The sequence below is a fragment of the Lygodium microphyllum genome, chromosome 2, assembly GCF_053477565.2.
Source record: "Lygodium microphyllum isolate KBCC chromosome 2, Lygodium_microphyllum_v1.1.10, whole genome shotgun sequence".
Lineage (NCBI taxonomy): Eukaryota > Viridiplantae > Streptophyta > Polypodiopsida > Schizaeales > Lygodiaceae > Lygodium > Lygodium microphyllum.
Genome location: NC_141136.1, coordinates 173,255,594 through 173,272,663, shown reverse-complemented (window position 1 = coordinate 173,272,663; position 17,070 = coordinate 173,255,594).

Below are 17,070 nucleotides of genomic sequence, written 5' to 3'. Positions count from 1 at the left end.
GCGACCAGGTGGCGGGTTCGGTACCCAGGCAACGAGCGGCTGACGTCCTCACGGGGGGCGGCAATGCCCAGGCGGGGAATGGAGAGGGGAGAGGAGGGAGGGGGGATGAAGGGAGGAGGTGGGAGGGAGGAGGAGGAGGAAGGAGGAGAAGAGGAGGGTGATGAAGGGAGGAGGTGGGAGGGAGGAGGAGGGGAGGGAGAGAGTGGCGGTAGGAGGGAGGAGGTAGGGAGAAGAAGGGAGGATGGAGGGAGGGGTGATGAAGGGAGGAGGGAGCAGGAGGAGAGGAGGAAGGGAGGGAGAAGCAAGATGGCAGGAGGAGAGAGGAGAGAGAGGGAGGGGTCGGGGAGAGAGAAAAAGACAAGAAGAAGAAGAAGAAGAATCTGAAGAAGAAGAAGAAAGAAGGAGAGAGAAGAGGGAAGGGGGGGGAGGTGGTTGCAACGGACGCGGGAGGGGGGGGGTAAAATTAACTTTTTTTAAAAAATAATAAAGATGTTTTTTTTTAATAATAAAGATTTTTTTTTGTGTGTTAAAATAATAAATAAATGAAGTAAAAGAAAGGCATGCCCCCGTCCCGCGCGCGTGCACGGGGCGGGGTAAAAAAATTTGCAATGGCGGTATTGGAATGGCGTCAGGACGGCGGCACGGGGGCGCGTACGCGATCGGGCGTGGCAAGACACGTAAAACCACAAATGCGGGCGTTCACGCACGAGACGAGTCGCGTGAAACACGTGAAAAGAAGGAAAAATTAATATTGCACAATCCGATTGTCGAAACGAAATGGTGTAAAAACAAAAAATATACCAGACGGCAGGGGGAAAATAGGGGAAAAGGGCAACGGGGGTTCCGGGGGGAATGAAGGACGTGCACATGCAAAAAACATGAAAAACGGCCCCAAAAATACATACGGGGATTAATTTCGGGAAATCCGCTCACCGGAATGTAGGGCGGAAAGAAGGAAAAATGTGCACAAGAACACGCCCCACAACCCTATCATGTCCAAACACTGTTTCGACGGAAATAGGATGCGTTCCCATGGGAAAAATGGAAAAATGACATACGCAAATACGGTCGAAAATTAATAACAGAAGATCAGTTCACCGGAACAGGGGGCAGCAAAAATGACAACTGTGTAGGGGACGGGGTTTCACAGGCTTGTCACGTTAAAACGCAGTTTTGATAGGGTTAGGAGGCGTTCACATGCAAAAACACCAAAAAGACACTCAAAAATACTTTTAAAATTTAATAATTAAAAATTCGAAAGGAGAAATAGGGGGAGAAAAAAGGAAAAAGCTAGGCAAAGTCAAGATGGACACGGTTGTCGAGTCAAATTGGAATTCCGATGCAAACAAGGCAGGTTCACATGGAAAAAGTCAAAAAGACGCACGAAAAGGTCCCGAAAAACCGCAAAAATTAATATTGGACAAACCGTGCATCAAAAGGACACAGAGTAAAAAGGAAAAATGTCAGGGGGAAAGTGATTGGTAGGGCTATGATGTCAGATCACGGGTCCGAAGCAAGAAAAGTGCGTTCACATGGAAAACCGTCTAATGTACGCAAAACTCGTCAAAAATTAATAACTCAAAAACCGTGCATCGAAATAGGGGTAGGTAAAAAAGGAAAATTGGACAGTTCAAAGGGACGAACAGGGCTATAAGTTTAGATTGGAATTTGGGAACCATAGGATGCGTTCACATGGAAACACAACAAAATAAAGGAGAAAGGAAAATGAAGGAGGAACATCCCCAAGGGAGGGGTGACAGTGGACGGCTGGGTGGGGAAAGGGACCCCAGGAGTGTAATAGAAAGTCATGGCATATATGGATGATCAAAGTGAGGCATATGCAAGGTAGTATGCAATGTAGACGCGCAAGGACGCGTCCCCACACTTAAAACATTAACGGGTATGGTTGACCGAGCAACAGGGACCTAATACCACATGACAGACCAACCGCTAACGTCCCCACACTTAAAACATGAACACCATTGACAACAAAAAGTGTAGGGTTAGAAAAACTTGGCCCATGTTGTCAAGAATTAAGATTGACTGTCAATGGCATGTCCTGTGTCATTGTCGGCTGCAGAAGGTACCAAGGTATCTTCACAACACACGTCCTTCGTGGCAGGGACCACGCAACAGCACCCAGGGAGGTAGCTAGTGGATGAATCGCATCAAGTCGGTGTCGCTGACGAAGGAGAGTCACTCAGCTTACAGCACTCAGATGGGGTGAGAGAACAGTCACTCGCCCCATTACGAACATCACTCGATGAATAATGATTGAAACCCATATCTCACACCCGGTTTAGGAATTGACAAGGGGGATGATGCAGAGGAAGTACGCCAGGGTGCACATTTAATGGTGCATCAGTGCGTCCAACCTGTCTAGCATATGTGCAAGCAGGAAGGCAAGGGAGCCTTACAGTGCAGTGTACAGAACAGGGTGACGTGTCCTGTGATGATGGCAGAAACCCACCTCGTGGGTGCATAGGGAAAAGAGAACATACCTTGTGCCAAAGGTCGTAACGTCCCTCAATCTCACCTCTCGGTAATTGATTGAAGAAACTCCAGTCACACTCAGCCCACCCCCTGTCTCACGCTCGACAGGAGGGCAGCCCATTCCTAAAACCCATTGATGTAATCCTCACGGTCACTTGTGCAAATGTAGTATGCCGTGTGCGCATTTGATGGTGCAACTGTGCATCCCACCCTATGCCGACATACGATGCAAGAAGGAAGGCCAGGGAGCCTCATAGTACAGTGCACAGAAACAGATCGTGCTTTGTGCATTGAGAGGCCCATCCCATGTGTGCAGCACTTCATTCACACATCTCACCTCTCATTTGATTTGAAGGGAAAAGACTGATCACTCACCCCTACCCTCTGTCTCACACTCGGTTGATAGTTACAAAGGGCAACCCATACTCACTTTCCCATCTCGTTAGGATAAAAGCTCGCATCACTCAATTGTTTGTCCATGAAGATCGTGTCGTCAGTTGTTGAAGAGCATACCTAGGGAGGTAGCCATCAGATCGAATGTTGTGTTAGATAGAAACATGGCGTCTGCTAGAGGACTGGCAAATGCTCTGCAGAAAGGCACATGACACAACATACCAAGGGAGGCAGCTTCAGAACTGGATCCTGGGGATGTATGAATCCACCTTCTGGACTGCTGGGTGTTGCCACCTTTTCCACAGCCAGCTTCACGCCCAAGGGTGTTGACCACCTTTTCTTGGAACGAGGCCTGCTATGACAGGGAATTTCTTCCTTTTCTCCCATAACAATTTTTTTTCTTCTTTTCTTGTTTTTTTTTTCTTTTTTTTTCTCTTTTTTCTTGTTTTCCCCTATTCCCGAGGGTGTCTCCACCTTTTCTCGAAGAATAGGTCGGCATGACAGGGACCGAAGTCCTTTTCTCCCATGACCGATATGTATATTTTTTTTCTTTTTCAAATTAAGCAAGGGAATGGTAGAAATACCATTTGTCAAAACCATCCTCGCCACTGTCGCTGGTGGAAAATAGAGGATAAGAGATCAGGGGCGGGAGGTTGGGTTGAAGGGACAGAGGGTTGCGTCCACCTCATCAGGAGTGGCTGAATAATGGCTATCAGAAGTAGCATCATAAGAATTACAATGCCACACCAACGGGGGAAAGGATCAGGTGACCGTGATTGTCAAGATCCCCAAGGAGGAAAGTACTTCTTCAGGGCGATATCCATTGATCAGGAAGGGATCATCAAAGGCATCAACACGGTCTGCACTTGGATAGAGCCATTGGGGTTGACAGCAAGTACCTTATATGGGCCCATCCACCGCTATTGGAGCTTGCCAGGAAACTTGCCAAATTGTGAATCATAGGCTAGGACCAAATCACCTTCGTTGAACTCCTTGTGCTTGATGAAGCTGTCATGGTAAGCCTTACGTCGAGCTTGCATGGCTTCCATGCACTGTAGAGCCATCCTACGAGTTTCGTCCAAATATTCCAAGTGTAGGAGATGGCATTGCAGTGAATCATCGTCCCCCAAACACTCTTTGATAGCCACTCGCAAAGAGGGCAATTTCAGTTTAACAGGGAAAACAACTTCTGTACCATACACCAGCTGGAAGGGTATCTGTCCTGTAGCTGATTTATGGGAGATTCTGTACGCCCAGAGGGCCTCTGTAAGTCGATCATCCCAATCACGATGATATGCAGCAATCGTCCTTGTCAGGATCGAGCAGAGGATGCGATCAATGGGATCCACGAAATCAATCCACGAAATCAATCCCCCACTTCTCAAACGGCTTCAAAGGAAGGATAGGTTGCAGTGGCATGGCACTTGTTTTGGTGGGTTTCCCCATTCGCTGACAAGCATCACATCTTTTACAGTAATCATATGCATCCTTGTGGAGGGTCAGCCACCAGTAACCTGCTAGCAGAGCTTTCCTGGCTGTAGCTTCTCCTGCAAAGTGGCCTCCACATGGCTCGTCATGGCAAGCCTTCAAAACAATCCCAATCTCATCTCCTGCAACACATCTTCTGAGCACTTCATCTTTGCCTTTCTTGTATAGTGCACCGCCTAACAGGGTGTAGGGGGCTGATTCTAACATAAGCTTCTTCTTGTCCCGACTAGAAATGCCAGGAGGGTACTGTTGGGATGCTAGCAGATTGGCAATGTCTGCATACCAGGGGGTTACAGTTTCTACCAGAAATAGGGAAGCATCAAGGAGGTCTGGATCATCCTGCTCCTCGTTTGCAGTCTGTGGGATACGGGACAAATGATCAGCCAGAACATGGGAATGACCAGGTTTGGTAATTACCTCAAAGTCAAACTCCTGGAATAGAAGGAGCCATCTCAGCATTCGTCCTTTCACGTCTGCTTTGTTCATCAGGAAAGATAGGGCCTCATGATCCACATAAAATTTAAAGTGGGTAGACAGTAGGTAGTGGCGAAACTTCTCTAGGGCAAACACCATTGCCAAGCACTCCAGCTCTGTCATTGTATAGTTCCGTTCCCTATCAGTGACTTTTCGGCTTGCATAATATATCGGTTGATCTAATTTGAAAAGGCCCTTTTGACATAGGACAGCACCTAGCCCTTCAACTGATGCATCAGTGTGTACATGAAACTCCTTCGTCCAATCAAGAGGTTGCAGAATGGGTGCCTCAATCAGACATTGCTTCAGAGTGTTGAAGGCTTTGTCACATTCTTCCGTCCAAATAAACTCTGCATCTTTCCTCAGAAGCTCGTGCAAGGAGGTTGCCTTTGTTGCAAAATGGGCTATGAACCTTCTGTAGGAACCCACATGGCCTAGGAATCCCCTCAACTGTTTGAGGTTGGTGGGTGCTGTCAGAGCTGCGATCTTCTCGATCTTTGCACGGTCTGTTGATGTCCCTTGTGCAGAGATAATGTGGCCCAACAAAACTCTAGAAGAGACCCCGAAGATGCATTTGTCGGGGTTGAGGGAGATCCCATACTCCCGGCATCGGTCAAAGCATTGTTCCAAATGTCCCCAGTGTTCACGGATCAAACTATAGACACAGAAGTCATCCAAATATACCTCAATAAAGTCGTGCAGATGATTTTGGAATGCGGCCATCATGACTCGCTGGAAAGTAGCAGGGGCATTGCAGAGTCCAAACGGCATCACTCGGTAAGCATAGGTCCCCCATTCTGTGGTGAAGGTTGTTTTGGACTGATCTTCTTCTGCTATCTGCACTTGGTTGTATCTACCACTGAATCCATCCAGAAGGGAATAAAGCTCATGTCCTACCACTGTGTCTAACAGTTGGTCTGTGAAAGGGATAGGAAAGTGATCCTTCTTCGTCTTGGAATTCAACTTGCGGAAATCCACACATATACGAAGCTTGCCATTCTTCTTGGGTACAACCACGATGGGTGAGATCCATTCACTATTTGCCACTGGATAGATGAATTCGGCTTCCAGAAGCTTCAGTAGCTCTGCTTTCACCAATGTGGAATAATTCGGGTTCATTCGCCTCTGTCGTTGCCGTACTGACTTGGCATCAGGCTCCAAATCAATATGATGCTGACATATTGTGGGACCAATCCCCTTTAGGTCTTTGTAGGACCAAGCAAACACGTCCAAATACTCTTTCAACAAGTTGTACAAGGTTGACAACTCCTCTTCTGGTAGGCTGCTACCCACCTTCAAATGGCGTTCAGTGCCATCTGCATCCACAAAGGTTAACTGCCTTTCACCTTCTACTTCACGGATGAAGGTCCCACAGACTGCTTTTGGGTACAGATCCGACTCCTTCAAGGGGGTGGTGTCCTCTTCTGATGTCCCACTAGACCCAACGTCTTCTTGGAGTAAGGACTTAGGTTGCCCCTTGAAATGGTGAAATGGGATCAGCGCTGTCTCAGTTTTAGTTTGAATGTTAATTACCTTAGAGCTTGAGGACTCCTCTTCAGAGGATGCATCCAGGAATGTTACAAAACAGGGGCTCGCAGAATTCTGTTGTGGCCTTGGGACTGGTACTTGTTGACAAGGAGCATCATCATCATCCTTTCTTGACAAGTGTGGATGGGTGCGACAAGAACCACCGATAAAAGATGGCTTATTTTGCTTGATCCACTTCTTATATAGGCTTTTCCTATGGAAAGATCCATTTACCAATCCAAAGGGTACCATTGCCATTCTATCCCACAGCATGGAGTCTTCTGCTTTTGAAGCTTTTGGAACTCCCTCCTCATCTATGCCTTCTATGGGTGGAGTGGTTTCTTCTATCTCGCTTTCAAAGTCTCCTTCTTCAGATTCATCATCATCCTCTTCAGACTCCGGCTCTGCCTCTGTAGGCGCTTTGTAAGAGAAGAACAGGTCCTCTGCTTTGCCTTCTACCTCTGTCCTCACTGGCTCTGCTATGGCCATGTAACAAGGAGAGCAGTACATCCATGCTTCTATCTCACTGTCAGAAGTGATTTCAGAAATCGTTCCTGGTTCAGGCAGGAAGTATTCACCCATTGATAATGGCTTTGCATCTTTTAGGAGTTGGCTTACAGTACCTACTATTAAGGAACGTGCCTCTATTTTCTTGGGAAGGATTTGTTTGACAGCATCTTCTTCTGCTGATGTTCCATCTATAGCCTCATTGGGGGAGTCAGAAGATAATTCCAAGGAGGTGGATCCATGTCCTTTTTGAGCACCATATAACTTTAGCACCACTTTATTGGGTCCTCTACCCAAGGTCAAGGTTCCTTTGAACTAATCCGTCCTTACTCTGGCTTCAAAAAGCCATGGTCTGCCTAGTAACAGGGGTAGGATGTACCATAAGAGTTTGGCTTCACCACCAGATAGGTTAGCCAATAATCTTTTCTAGCCACTGTAGTCTTCACATATGGGAGAATGCCCAAAGGCTTGATTCTGCTCTGATCTGCCAGTCTAATGAGCCATTGGGTTGGTTGCACACCTTGTAGGCCTAGATCCTTCATTGTCACATCCGTTATAATGTTCACTGATGAGCCACCATCAATCAGTGCATTTGCAATAAAGCAGCCTTCTATCCACACGCCAGTCTCTGGGTTACCCGGATCTAGGAAGGCGTTAGCCACATCCACTTCTTTTACAAGCTCTGGAGCTTTGTTGAACTTTATTGCTGTTGAGGAAGCAATCCTTAATCCACGTCTTCTTGTCAGTATACTTTTGAACCTTTTTCGAAAACTGGGAGACAACATCAACAATTATCGGAATGTGAGGTTTGGTTTAAAGGTATCTAGATCTCTGACCAGATCGTATTCCTTAATAGGATCCATTGGCTTCTCTAACTGGTTAGGGAATGGGGCAACACCCATTTTCATTTTCCCTTTTCCTTCCAACAGGTGCATCATGGGGCCTTCTTCTGCCACTTGTGGCACTTCCTCCTCTTCTATCTCCTGGACCTTTGGTCCTGTCTCTGGAACTATCTCTGTGACTCTCTGTGGCACTGTAGTGCTCTGTATGGCACTGTAAGTCTCTATTCTGTTCTGTTCTTCTGGTGGAAGATTGAACTTCACTGTTTTGGCAGGAGGATTATTTTCTTTCTGGATAGGTGGTTCCTTCTTCTTTGCACGCGTGATGGCAACAACTTCCAATTCCACTAAATTGGAGGTAGGCTCTTGTGCCTTGGACAGATTATCAGTAGCACTGTTTTTCACTAGAGCTGGGCTTGGACAGTCTTTCGCAGTGTGGCCTTCTCCTTTGCATCGACTGCATAAGGGCTTATAATCCACTGACCTTCTGGTATTTGGACAATTTGGTGAAATGTGTCCCTTTTCCCCGCATCTGTAACACTCCACTTCTGATCTCTGACCACCGCCAACCACCGCCAAACTGTCTTCCTCTGTAACTTTGGGATGGAAATCTTCTGGGTCCGAAATTAGGACCAAACTCCCTAGGCTTTGGTCCAATATCCTGTGTTGTCATTTTGGATTCCAGCAAGTTGAATCTTGCATCTTCTTCCTTCCTTCTCCTATCATGCATCTCCTTCAGAGAGCAAATATCCTCTGTATGGTTCTTCCGCAAACAGTAGGAACAGAAAGCTCTAGGAATGGTTGGTTTTCGTGTACATTCAGTGGCTAAATGGCCTGCTTGATGACACTTACCACACCAAGTATTTGACCGCATCACATCTCTTCCTGCTCCTGCAACGTTGGATATGCTAGTGGTATTCACTTTCAGCGTCTGTAGTAGCTGCTCTGTAATCACATCCATCAACTCCTTTTTGATATTTGCAACTGAGTTGGATAAATAATCCTTCAAGCTTTCTCCTCCTGAGGCACTAGCAGTAGGGTTTTGAGGAGTCTCTGTAATCACTGCATAAACAGGTTGGGCTGGTGGGGTCTCTGTTCTGATTTTGATTCAGAGCTCCTGTTTGAACTGTTGGTTGTTGGCTCCAGTTGGTAGGGTTCCACTGTTGCTGCTGATTTGGCATTGGGGAAATTGTTTGGGACCATTGTTGTTGTGGTTGAACCATCATTTGAGGCATTGATTGTGGCCACTGTGGATTTGGTGCACTGTACTGTGATACTGGGGGCATCTGTTTTGGTAGGGGTAGGGGACAGTCCCTAGGATTGCATTTGGTGGGTACTTCATTCCTGACATCAGAGGAGGTAGGACTCCTCTTCCTAGATTCATCACCAATCTAGCTTCCACTTCATCGTACAGTCTTGCACCTTCTGTTTCAGCTTGCAGTGTGGCTAGTCTTTGCAGCTCCACAAACTTACGAACTTTTGGTTGTAATCCTCTGAGAAACACTCCCTTCTGAATGCCATCATCTAGATTATGGTTAGTCCATCTCTTCAGGATGGATTCCATTCGTGAGACATAAGCTTCTACTCTTTCTCCAGAGGACTGACTTAAATTCATAAATTCCTCTTGCATCCGCTCTTCAAAACCTTCACGCCTGAATTTAGTGAGGAAGGCCAACTTCAGGTTGTCCCATGTGCCAAAAGTTCATGCTGCTTGTCTCTCATACCATTGAAACGCCGCGCCCTTGAAAGTGGCGGGGAATATTGCTAACCAATGCTCAGGGGTTCTGGCATTGTTAGCCACACATGCTACCATAAACTCTGCTACATGAAGATCGGGGTCTTCATTGTACTCTACCTTAAAAATTGGCAACGGGACTATATTCGCTGGCCTGTCATCAATATTTCCAGGACAGATCTGGCTTGGAAGTGGACCTCCAGCAGGAAGAGGAAGGGCTTGATGTGCCATTGGGACTTCTGTAAAGAGTGCTTTTAGGGCATCAAAGGAAGCTTCTGCTGCGAGCTCGTTCTCAGCTTTGATTTTTGCCTTCTCTCTTCTCACATACCTCTGGACTCGTTCTAACGCTTGCCTCTTTATTGCGTCATTCATCAGGGGGTTGACTCCACTATGTTGTTAGTGCTCCACAGAGGGATAACAGAAGGCTTCAGCCTCTGGAGGACTCTCTTGCCAACATTTCTTCTACTTCTTCATTTTCAACGTCTCTGAATTCTTCTTTCATGCCACTGCACAGAGGAAGGTATTCGGTTCTGAAGGTGTCAAAATGTATACGTCTAAGCATTGTGGTGGTGCCATCATCATAGTAATGCCAACTTCTGATGGTTTCAACAGTGTATGTTGTAAAGAACACTCTGTCTACCAACTTCCAGTGGGTTGCCAATTGGACAAACAAAAGATTGTCAGAACACCAAGCATCCCACGTATCTTGCTGTTGAGCGTCTACGAACAAATTCCAACTCTTTTCCTTCTTGTCTTTGTGAACCTCTACAAACCAAGACTCCTGAAGCTTGTTCACAATCTCCCACTTGATGATGTCTGGAAACTTCTCAATGAATGCCAAATCTTCCATGGATGGTCATTCTCTCTGTTTCTGCTCTTCAGTTTGTTCCCAAACAGTTTGCCACCAAGATGCAAGTTTCTACTGCTTCAACAGGAAGAGGAAACAGTCCACCACATAGAGCATGCATCATGATGGTGATATGTTTCCGCCATTATGGGATGAACTTCTTATGGAAAGTGGATTTGATTATGAGAAATTCCAACTCTTCAGTGGAAGAATGAACTTTACAAACATCCATTGAATTCTTCTCTTCTTGGCAATGCCATTTCCTTCATTTTCAACCTCTTCTGGTGCTTGTTGATGGCAAGTTTCCCCAGGTGCGCACCAAAAACATGGAGCCCCAAGAGGAACACCAAGGAAAAGGGAATTCTCTTGCAATAAAATCTATCTTGTAACATCAACAAGCTTTTATTTCATTCTTTTGATCATCAAAACAAAGAAAACAATAATTTTTCACACAACATCATAGTAGATATCTCCCACGAATTTGATAGAATCAACCACATTCTTCAACATCTTCATATAATCCATCAATATAACAAAGAACACAAAGGAATACACCATCTTTGAATGGAAATACATCACATATTATTCATCTTCAATATCTTCATAATTCTCTTTCTCAATCTCTCATATACAGTCACATTGTTTTCATATATTTTACTATCTCTGACTCTCTCTCTCTCCATTAATAATACATCATATCCGCACTACAATACTCTCATAATAACTCACAATAATCCTTCTTAGGTCGTGGATACACCTCCCAAAAGGTATGCCAGATATGAAGGGGCACCAGAGACATCATAGTGTCCTGTGAGATCTGGCTTCTGTCACTGTCCTTCTATAACCTTCTGTAAATCTTCAACAGTTACTTCTTCACTTCTTTTGTCTTGAATAGAGCTTCCATTCATCCTTTTCCTAAGATAAGAACACTTCCCAAAACATCCATACATCCATACATCCATCATAACACTCAATAGAAACAACAGAACAGAACCACAGAGCAACAGAGCAACAAGACTACAGAGCTACATAAGCACAGAAGCTACAGAACTTTACAGAAGATCAACAGAACCCATAAAAACCAAAACAAAACCAATTCAATCTCTCATAAATATTTTCACACATTTCAATCATCTCTCAAAACATCCATTCAACCATCTCAACTACCAAAATAGAAACAAAATAGAACAAAACAGAAGAAAATCAGGCCTTACAGAACCATACAGAGAGAATTACAGAACTCTTCAAAACAACATATTTCATAAAAAACCAACATAAACCCTTTCAAACATACTCAAACCACTCTAAACACTTCAAAACATCTTCAAACTCAAACAATCAACCACCCAAAACAACCATTCAGCAACAAAAACAACAAAAAATCAGTCCAAAAACCAATCATTTCTACACTCAATAGTAGTACAAACTGCTACAAATGAGAAAGCATTATAAGCAATGCCTACACTCCAAATAGCAAAATGCGCACACCAATCACAATCCATTCGTAGTACAAACCTGACATATCTTATGCCAGTCATGGGATTTTAGACATGATAATTGATCGTCTTTAGATAATGCAGACCTAAGAGAACGCATCCCGTCGGAGTGCGAATAGACTTGACTACTTGCTTCACAATGCGCTCTTCTTTAGTGGACAAAACCCAAGGAGCACGAGGTAGCTGCACGCGACCATCAGCACTCGACTGCGGGGCCAAAGCGCCTCCATCTTGCCTACCTCCTTCAAATCCATTCGTGTCCCTATAGTGTCTCTCTTTCTTGTGATGTGGTCCCATAGCAAGCTGCCCACATTCTTGAAAATATGCATGGGATGCAACAAGTGGTTGACCTGTAAGTGGATCCAATATGGCAACTCGTAGAAAACTAAGAACCGCCGCGTTTCGTTTGGATGTGACTCCGCGTGGACCATTTTTAGCTCATACCAGCTTACGGCATTCATATGTGTTGGAGGTCGTCCAAGAAAACCTTCCCTGAGTTCATGACCCTCTGGCAAGAAAGTGGCGTGTCCTTGATATACCATCTTCTTCATGGTTAGTGACCTTTGGGAGTCTAACTGTGGCCCGCACAATGGACATATATGATAACTTGAGGTAATGAGACATGTTCCAACACCACGACCGAGTGAATACAAGCTTGAACGAGATAAAATATAGATATTACCAACGAGAACAAAAGCCTATTTACCTGAGCACTCTCCAAATCCCGAAAAGTCATGCATTGTCCACATGAGAATGGCTCGAATATTGGCGGAGCGCCGATCATCGCACTTGCTCATATCTTGCACAGTGACCCCCTCCTCCCACAAAATCTTAAGCTAATCAACTGATGGATGAAGATACACGTCCATATTTTTGACTTTGTAGCGGCCGGGGACGAGCAAGCTAAGGATGAGATGTCCTTTCTTCGTAGAAAGCCATGGAGGGATATTGTTGTTAACAAGAACTATAGGCCACATACTGTAAGAAGTTGAGCATAGACTGAATGGGTTCATGCCATCCATTGCAAGACCGAGCCGAAGATTCCTTGGCTCTCGCGCAAAGCGTAGGAAGGCAGAGTCAATGTGGCTCCATGCACATGAATCCGCTGATATTCGTTAAACTCCATCCGTGGACCTATTCTGCACATGCCATGTTGTCAAGCTCGCCATGTGCCGGATGTACGAAACATGTGGTTTATGCGGGGGATAAGCAGAAAGTGTCTGAGAACGTTTTGAGGGATGGTTTGCCCTTGCAAGTCCTATCAATACCTGTGAGCACCACACTTTGGACATGTCTCCATAGTCTCATATTCTCCTCAAAACAGTATGCAATTGTTGATACATGCATGGATGTTGTAGTCCATGCCAAGCTTTTGTAAAACATGTCGTGCATCATCACGAGACTCAGGCATGGTATTTGCAAGTGGTAATATATGATATTTCAATAACCTTAAAAAATATTAAAACACCTTGAAAAAGCACAAATGTTTTTAATAATAGTGCCGAAAAGAAATCAACGAAGCGTATGTACAAGGTACCTGAACAACTCGATCACGCTCGCATCGCTCCACCTGTATTTTGCTTGCACACTTAAGAGTGCAAGCAGTGTCTTCAGGCGAGATGCTCGGCATCCATCATATAATGATATGGATGTTTCCTCTCTAAGAAGATCAGAAGTCTTGACATCCATGGGAATCAATGCATCGATCATTGCCTCCATCTCAGGCTCCAAGATTGTAGGTAGATCTGGAAGGCTGCCTATCTCCTCTGGCATTGACAGCCGCAAAGGGTGCACTCCTCCTTGGGACGAGACGTCACCTCCCTGGATAGAAAATTTTCCAGCCAGACCCAATCTTATTGTATATGGTATTCAATTAGCTTGCGAGTACAATGCATGATTGATATTAACTTTTCTTACCATTTGCTGAAAATCTGTAATCGCCTAATCAATGATCTCAGATTGAAACTCGCAAAATCGTCGTATGTGTTCTATAGACAATCGACATTTTCATCTAATTGCTAGCTTGCATTGAGAGCAAGGACATGGGACATGCTGCTTAAGATATGCCTCGTGATCTTGAACAACAGGACCTTCATCGTTTTCCATTTTGTCTACGTTACGACAAACAATTTGTTTTTGTTATCATTCTTTTTTTCTTTCTTAAATTGTTCTCCCCTCCTTCCATCTCTCTCTTTTTTTTTCTTTCTTAAATTGTTCTCCTCTCCTTCCATCTCTCTCTCTTTTTCTATATTACGACTACGACCATGACCACGACTACGACCACGACCATGACCACTAGCACCACCACGACCACAACCACGGCGTGCATGGCCACGACCACGACCATGACCACGAGTACGATGACCATGACCATGACCACGACCACGACTACCACGACCACGACCACCATGACTATGACTACGACTACGACCATGACTATAACTACGACTACGACCATGACCACGACCACGACCACGACTATGACGGCCATGACCATGACCATGACCACGACCACGACCATGACCACAACCATGACTATGACCACAACCACAACCACAACCACGGCCACGACTACGACGACCACGACCACGACCACGACCACAAGGATCACGACTACGACTACAATCACGACTACGACCATGACCACGACCACGACCACGACCACAACTACGACTACAACTACGACTGTGATCACAACTACGACTACAACCACGACCACGATCACAACTACGACTATGACCATGACCACGATCACAACTACGACTATGACCATGACCACGACCACGACCACAACCACGACCACGACCATGATACTACTTATATAGAGATGAAAAGAGAGAAAAGAGTTAGGGAGAGAGTAAAGTTAGAGAATAAGAGGAGAGAAGTGAGAGAGGTAGAAATAGAAATAGAGATAGAGAGAGAAAAGAGATAGGGGGAGATAGAAGGATTTAGGGAGAGTATAGGAAGAGAGAAAGAGGGAAGATGGAGGGAGAGAGAAGGGTTGAGAGAAGAGAGAGGAGAAAGAGAGAGAGATCTGACTAGAGCATTTGACACACATAGTCAACACACTATGGAAAACACAAGCACAAATTAACATTGAATTATGGCAAGAAAATCCACCACAAAACAATAGTTATAATACTCGAGGTAGGATTTCAAAGTCTTACTGATTTCAATCGGTCATGGATGCCATACTATGGGTAGGTTGCACTCACTAAGAATAGAATTGGTGATTCACCTCATCTTCTCTCCATCATCAATAGAATTCTCCTTTACCATTTACAACTCACCCACCTTCTCTCCACACTATTGCAACTACAATCTCTATGAGGGCATGAGATTGGGATCTCCATAGATACCAAAGCATGATCTCTAGCTTGATGGTTGCATATATACTACTACTCCTCATGGAATAAACCTTAAAATGGTTATTATGCTCAAATATATGCTTGTTAGAGCAGAAATTTATTCCTAAGACTATTCTAAGGAAGAAAGAGGGTTAATGATAAAAGAGTGTCCTTCCTTGCAAGTGATTTTATATTATATTTTTTAATTAAAATTGATAGTTGAAGATGAGTTTCCTAAGAGATCTTGTGGTGATGTTGTTTTAGTTTTGTGAAGCATATGAATAATGCTGTTTTAGTTTTTTGTATGTCTTTTTAAGAAGAGATTGATTTTTATGGAATATCCAAAGTTATTTTTGGATTTACATTATGAAAAATGAATGTTTTTCTAACTAATAGGCTGATTTCCTTCGTTGTATACTTGTGTGGTAGAGGCTAGGACAAGCCCCATGTATGAGAGGTCTCTTTGTAGGAAGAACATTATGCTAGGAGGTGCAAGTGTGCTAGGGTTCTCTAGCCATATATCCCTTAGGTTTGTTGAGGATCGGCCTAACCCCTATGAGCCTAGGATGAGCGTATTGTAAGGTCTTATTTTCTTTTCTCTCTTTCTCTCCCTCTCTCATTTCCTCTTCCTCCCTCACCCTCACCCTCTCTTTCTCTCTTTCCCTATTAGGTTTAATGATTTTTCTCTCTTTTTCTCTCTTCTCTCCCTCTTATTTTTTTCTCTCTCCTCTCCCTCTCTCATTTCCTTTTCTCTCTTTCTCTCCCTCTCTTATTTCCTCTCCCTCCCTCACCCTCACCCTTTTCTCTCTTTCTCTCCCTCTCTTATTTCCTCTCCCTCCCTCACCCTCACCCTCTCCCTCTCTTTCTCTCTTTCCCTATTATGTTTAACATCTTTTCTCTCTTTTTCTCTCTTCTCTCATTCTCTCATTTCTTTCTCTCTCCTCTTCCTCTCTCATTTCCTTTTGCTCTCTTCCTCTCCCTCTCCCTCTCCCTCTCTCTTCCTCTCCCTCTCTCATTTCTTCTCCCTCCCTCCCTCTCTCTCTCTCATTTCCCTATTATGTTTAATGTCCCTCTCCCTCCCTCTCCCTCTCCCTCTCCCTCTCCCTCTCCCTCTCCCTCTCCCTCTCTTTCTCTCTCCCTCCATCTCCCTCTCCCTCTCTTTCTCTCTCTCTAACTCCCTCTCCCTCTCCCTCTCTCATTTCCTCTCCCTCCCTCTCCCTCTCTTTCTCTCTCTCTCCCTCCCTCTCCCTCTCCCATTTCCTCCCTCTCCCTCTCCCTCTCCCTCTCCCTCTCTCATTTCCTCTCCCTCCCTCTCCCTCTCTTTCTCTCTCATTTCCTCTCCCTTTCTCAATATACACAAATTATACAAAAAACAAGTAAAAGAGAGAGAGAATGCACTCACCGTAAAGACTCGAAGAAGGGTTTGGCGGCTCCTCTTCGCCCTCCGTATACCTCCTCCTCTTCTTCGCGAATGACGGCAGTGGTGGCGGTGAGAAGCCTTCTTTCTCTCTTTCTCTCCCTCTTAGCAAGACGGTCGCTCTCCCTCTCACTCTCTTTCGTAAATGCACGAAATGTAACGCGCTCGAGTTTCGGCCCGCGTTTTTTTGCTCTAGGTACCATCACTATTTGTCGGCATTGCTATGGCCTGATATCCTTGTAGTGTTCCACACCCTTCTCTTATGTGGTAAGATCCTTCTAGAAGGGTTCTCCCCTCTTCAAAACCATATCTTACTATTATATTATTTTAGCTATAGGTTCGGAAAGCCCCGAACCTCCAGAGGGCTTCCCAAACCTACCATCTTTTCCAAACCTCCCTTTTTCAATCAAAACCACCTCCCCTCCTCTCTTTCTCACGTGCAATATCTCATTTTCTCTTCCCCTTGTCTTTTTTCATTAAAGCCTTCCCCTCCCCCCCCCTCTCACC